Source organism: Crinia signifera, chromosome 2, assembly GCF_055691185.1.
Source record: "Crinia signifera chromosome 2, ASM5569118v1, whole genome shotgun sequence".
NCBI classification, from domain to species: Eukaryota; Metazoa; Chordata; class Amphibia; order Anura; family Myobatrachidae; genus Crinia; species Crinia signifera.
Genome location: NC_139218.1, coordinates 404623928 through 404629927, shown reverse-complemented (window position 1 = coordinate 404629927; position 6000 = coordinate 404623928).

Genomic DNA, 6000 nt, shown 5'->3' with positions numbered 1-6000 from the left:
ATTTCTCCTACAGACCCCTCTATCTCCTACAGACCCCTCTATCTCCTACAGACGCCTCTATCTCTGACAGACCCCTCTATCTCCTACAGACCCCTCTATCTCCTACAGACCCCTCTATCTCCTACAGACCCCTCTATCTCCTACAGACGCCTCTATCTACTACAGACCCCTCTATCTACTACAGACCCCTCTATCTCCTACAGACCTTTCTATCTCCTACAGACCCCTCTATCTCCTACAGACCCCTCTGTCTCCTACAGGCCCTTCTATCTCCTACACTCCACTCTACCTCCTACAGATGCCTCTATCTCCTACAGACGCCTCTATCTCCTACAGACGCCTCTATCTCCTACAGACGCCTCTATCTCCTACAGGCCCCTCTATCTCCTACAGGCGCATCTATCTCCTACAGTCTCCTCTATCTCCTACAGACCCATCTATCTCCTACAGGCCCTTCTATCTCCTTCAGACCACCCTATCTCCTACAGGTCCCTCTATCTCCTACAGGTCCCTCTATCTCCAACAGGTCCCTCTATCTCCTACAGACACATCTATCTCCTACAGGCCCCTCTATCTCCTACAGACCCCTCTATTTCCTACAGACCCCTCTATCTCCTACAGGCCACTCTATCTACTACAGGCCACTCTACATCCTACAGACTCCTCTATCTCCTACAGGCCCCTCTATCTCCTACAGGTCCCTCAGACGCCTCTATCTCCTACAGGCTCCTCTATCTCCTACAGGATCTTCTATCTCCTACAGACCCCTCTATCTCCTACAGACCCCTGTTTCCTACAGACCCCCTATCTCCTACAGGCCACTCTACCTCCTACAGACGCCGCTATCTCCTATAGACACCTCTATCTCCTACAGGCCACTCTATCTCCTACAGGCCACTCTATCTCCTACAGACCCCTCTATATTCTACAGACCCTTCTGTCTCCTACAGACCCCTCTATCTCCTACAGGCCCCTCTATCTCCTACAGGCCCTCTATCTCCTACAGGCAACTCTATCTACTACAGGCCACTCTATCTACTACAGGCCACTCTACCTCCTACAGGTCCCTCAGACGCCTCTATCTCCTACAGGCTCCTCTATCTCCTAAAGACCCCTCTATCTCCTACAGACACCACAGACACCTCTATCTCCTACAGACTCCTCTATCTCCTACAGGCCCCTCATCTCCTACAGGCTCTTCTATCTCCTAAAGGCACCCCTATCACCTACAGATGCCTCTATCTCCTACAGACTCCTCTTTCTCCTACAGACCACTCTATCTCCTACAGACCCCAATATCTCCTACAAACTCCTCTATATCCTAAAGAGACCTCTATCTTCTAAAGACACCTCTATCTCCTACAGACCCCTCTATCTACTACAGGCCCCTCTATCTTCTACAGATGCCTCTATCTCCTACAGACACCTATATTTCCTACAGGCCACTCTACCTCATACAGACGCCTCTATCTCCTACAGACACCTCTATCTCCTACAGGCCACTCTATCTACTACTGGTCCCTTTATCTCCTACAGGCTCCTCTATCTCCTACAGTCTCCTCTATCTACTACAGACCCCTCTATCTCCTACAGGCCCTTCTATCTCCTTCAGACCACCCTATCTCCTACAGGCCCTCTATCTCCTACAGGTCCCTCTATCTCCTACAGACACATCTATCTCCTACAGGCCCCTCTATATCCTAAAGACCCCTCTATTTCCTACAGACCCCTCTATCTCCTACAGGTCCCTCAGACGCCTCTATCTCCTACAGGCTCCTCTATCTCCTAAAGACCCCTCTATCTCCTACAGACCCCTCTGTCTCCTACAGACCCCTCTGTCTCCTACAGACCCCTCTGTCTACTACAGACCCATCTATCTCCTACAGACCACTCTATCTACTACAGGCCACTCTACCTCCTACAGACGCCTCTATCTCCTACAGACATCTCTATCTCCTACAGACACCTCTATCTCCTACAGGCCACTCTATCTACTACAGGCCACTCTATCTACTACAGGCACTCTACCTCCTACAGATGCCTCTATCTCCTACAGGCCACTCTATCTACTACAGGCCACTCTACCTCCTACAGATGCCTCTATCTCCTACAGGCCCCCCTATCTCCTACAGGTGCCTCTATCTCCTACAGGTGCCTCTATCTCCTACAGACCCCTCTATATCCTACAGACCCCTCTGTCTCCTACAGACCCCTCTATCTTCTACAGACCCCTCTATCTTCTACAGGCCCCTCTATCTCCTACAGGCCTCTCTATCTCCTACAGGCCACTGTACCTCCTACAGATGCCTCTATCTCCTAAAGACACCTATCTCCTACAGGCCCCCCTATCTCCTACAGGCGCCTCTATCTCCTACAGTCTACTCTATCTCCTACAGACCCCTTTATTTCCTACAGGCACCTCTATCTCCTACAGACCCCTCTATCTCCTACAGACCCCTCTTTCTTCTACAGGCCCTTCTATCTCCTACAGACCACCCTATCTCCTACAGGTCCCTCTATCTCTTACAGACACATCTATCTCCTACAGGCCCCTCTATCTCCTACAGACCCCTCTATTTCATACAGACACCTCTATCTCCTACAGGTGCCTCTATCTCCTACAGGCTCCTCTATCTCCTAAAGACCCCTCTATCTCCTACAGACACCTCTATCTCCTACAGACTACTCTATCTCCTACAGGCCCCTCTATCTTCTACAGGCTCTTCTATCTCCTAAAGGCACCCCTATCTCCTACAGATGCCTCTATCTCCTACAGACACCTCTATCTCCTACAGGTGCCTCTATCTCCTACAGTCTACTCTATCTCCTACAGAACCCTTCTATCTCCCTACAGAACCCCTTCTATCTCCTACAGGCCCCCCTATCTCCTACAGGCGCCTCTATCTCCTACAGTCTACTCTATCTCCTCCAGACCCCTATATCTCCTACAGGCTCTTCTATCTCCTACAGACCACCCTATCTCTTACAGGTCCCTCTATCTCCTACAGGTCCCTCTATGTCTTACAGACACATCTATCTCCTACAGGCCCCTCTATCTCCTAAAGGACACCTCTATCTCCTACAGACACCTCTATCTCCTACAGACTCCTCTATCTCCTACAGGCCCCTCTATCTCCTACAGGCTCTTCTATCTCCTAAAGTCACCTCTATCTCCTACAGACTCCTCTATATCCTAAAGGCACCTCTATCTCCTAAAGATGCCTCTATCTCCTACAGACTCCTCTATCTCCTACAGACTCCTCTATCTCCAACAGACTCCTCTATCTCCTACAGACTCCAATATCTCCTACAAACTCCTCTATATCCTAAAGAGACCTCTATCTTCTACAGACACCTCTATCTCCTACAGACCCCTCTATCTACTACAGGCCCCTCTATCTTCTACAGATGCCTCTATCTTCTACAGATGCCTCTATCTTCTACAGATGCCTCTATCTCCTACAGGTCCCTCTATCTCCTACAGGCTCCTCTATCTCCTACAGGCTCCTCTATCTCCTACAGGCTCCTCTATCTCGCTCCTCTATCTCCTACAGGCACCCCTGTCTGCTACAGGCTCCTCTATCTCCTACAGGCTCCTCTATCTCCTACAGGCCCCTTATATCTACTACAGGCTCTCTAATTCCTACAGACATCTCTGTCTCCTACAGGCCTCTCTATCTCCTACAAACACATTTATCTCCTACAGGCTTCTCTATCTCTACAGTCACCTCTATCTCCTACAGGCCACTCTACTTCCTACAGACGCCTCTATCTTCTACAGGCCCCTCTATCTACTACAGGCCCCTCTATCTCCTACAGGCCCCTCTATCTCCTACAGGTGCCTATATCTCCTACAGACGCCTCTATCTCCTACAGACGCCTCTATCTCCTACAGACGCCTCTATCTCCGACAGACGCCTCTATCTCCGACAGACGCCTCTATCTCCTACAGACGCCTCTATCTCCGACAGACGCCTCTATCTCCTACAGGCCCCCCTATCTCCTACAGGCCCCTCTATCTACTACAGGCCCCTCTATCTCCTACAGGCCACTCTATCTACTACAGGCCACTCTACCTCCTACAGATGCCTCTATCTCCTACATACACCTCTATCTCCTACAGGCCCCCCTATCTCCTACAGGTGCCTCTATCTCCTACAGACCCCTCTATCTCCTACAGACCCCTCTATCTCCTACAGGTCCCCCTATCTCCTACAGACACATCTATCTCCTACAGGCCCCTCTATCTCCTACAGGCCCCTCTATCTCCATACAGAGCCCTCTATCACCTACAGACCCCTCTATCTCCTACAGGTCCCTCTATCTCCTACAGGTCCCTCTATCTCCTACAGACACATCTATCTCCTACAGGCCCCTCTATCTCCTACAGACCCGTCTATCTCCTACAGGTCCCTCAGACGCCTCTATCTCCTACAGGCTCCTCTATCTCCTACAGACCCCTCTATCTCCTACAGGCTCTTCTATCTCCTACAGGTACCTCTATCTCCTACAGACTCCTCTATCTCCTACAGACTCCTCTATCTCCTACAGACCCCTCTGTCTCCTACAGACCCCACTGTCTCCTACAGACCCCTCTATCTTCTACATACCCCTCTATCTCCTACAGGCCCCTCTATCTCCTACAGGCCCCTCTATCTACTACAGGGCCACTCGACCTCCTACAGACGCCTCTATCTCCTACAGACACCTCTATCTCCTACAGGCGCCCTTATCTCCTACAGACCCCTCTATCTCCTACAGGCGCCCCTATCTCCTACAGTCTCCTCTATCTCCTACAGACCCCTCCTATCTCCTACAGACCCCTCTATCTCCTACAGACCCCTCTATGTTCTACAGACCCCTCTATCTCCTACAGGCCCTTCTATCTCCAACAGGCCACTCTATCTACTACAGGCCACTCTACCTCCTACAGACGCCTCTATCTCCTACAGTCTCCTCTATCTCCTACAGACCCCTCTATCTCCTACAGGCCCTTCTATCTCCTAAAAAACACCCTATCTCCTACAGGTCCCTTTATCTCTTACAGGTCCCTTTATCTCCTACAGACACATCTATCTCCTACAGACCCCTCTATTTCCTACAGACCCCTCTATCTCCTAGAGGTCCCTCAGACGCCTCTATCTCCTACAGGCTCCTCTATCTCCTACAGACCCCTCTATCTCCTACAGGCACCTCTATCTCCTACAGGCACCTCTTTCTCCTTCAGTCACCTCTATCTCCTACAGACTCCTCTATCTCCTACAGACCCCTCTATCTCCTACAGGCCACTCTACCTCCTACAGATGCCTCTATCTCCTACAGACACCTCTATCTCCTACAGACACCTCTATCTCCTACAGACACCTCTATCTCCTACAGGCCACTCTATCTACTACAGGCCACTCTACCTCCTACAGATGCCTCTATCTCCTACAGGCCCCCCTATCTCCTACAGGTGCCTCTATCTCCTACAGACCCCTCTATCTCCTACAGACCCCTCTATCTCGTACAGACCCCTCTATATCCTACAGACCCCTCTGTCTCCTACAGACCCCTCTATCTCCTACAGGCCCCTCTATCTCCTACAGGCCCCTCTATCTCCTACAGGCGCCTCTAGCTCCTACAGTCTCCACTATCTCCTACAGACCCCTCTATCTCCTACAGAACCCTCTGTCTCCTACAGGCCCCTATATCTCCTACAGGCCCCTCTATCTCCTACAGGCCCCTCTATCTCCTACAGGCCACTCTATCTACTACAGGCCACTCTACCTCCTACAGATGCCTATATCTCCTACAGGCCCCTCTATCTACTACAGGTGCCTCTATTATTATTATTATTATTATTATTATTATTATTTTATTTATAAGGCGCCACAAGTGTTTCGCAGCGCCGTACAAAGGAACAATACAGGGAGACAAAGCTTGGCATAACATTGAATAAATAACAAAAATACAGTACAAATAAATAGCGCTGGTGACGAATAGACAACATATATTATT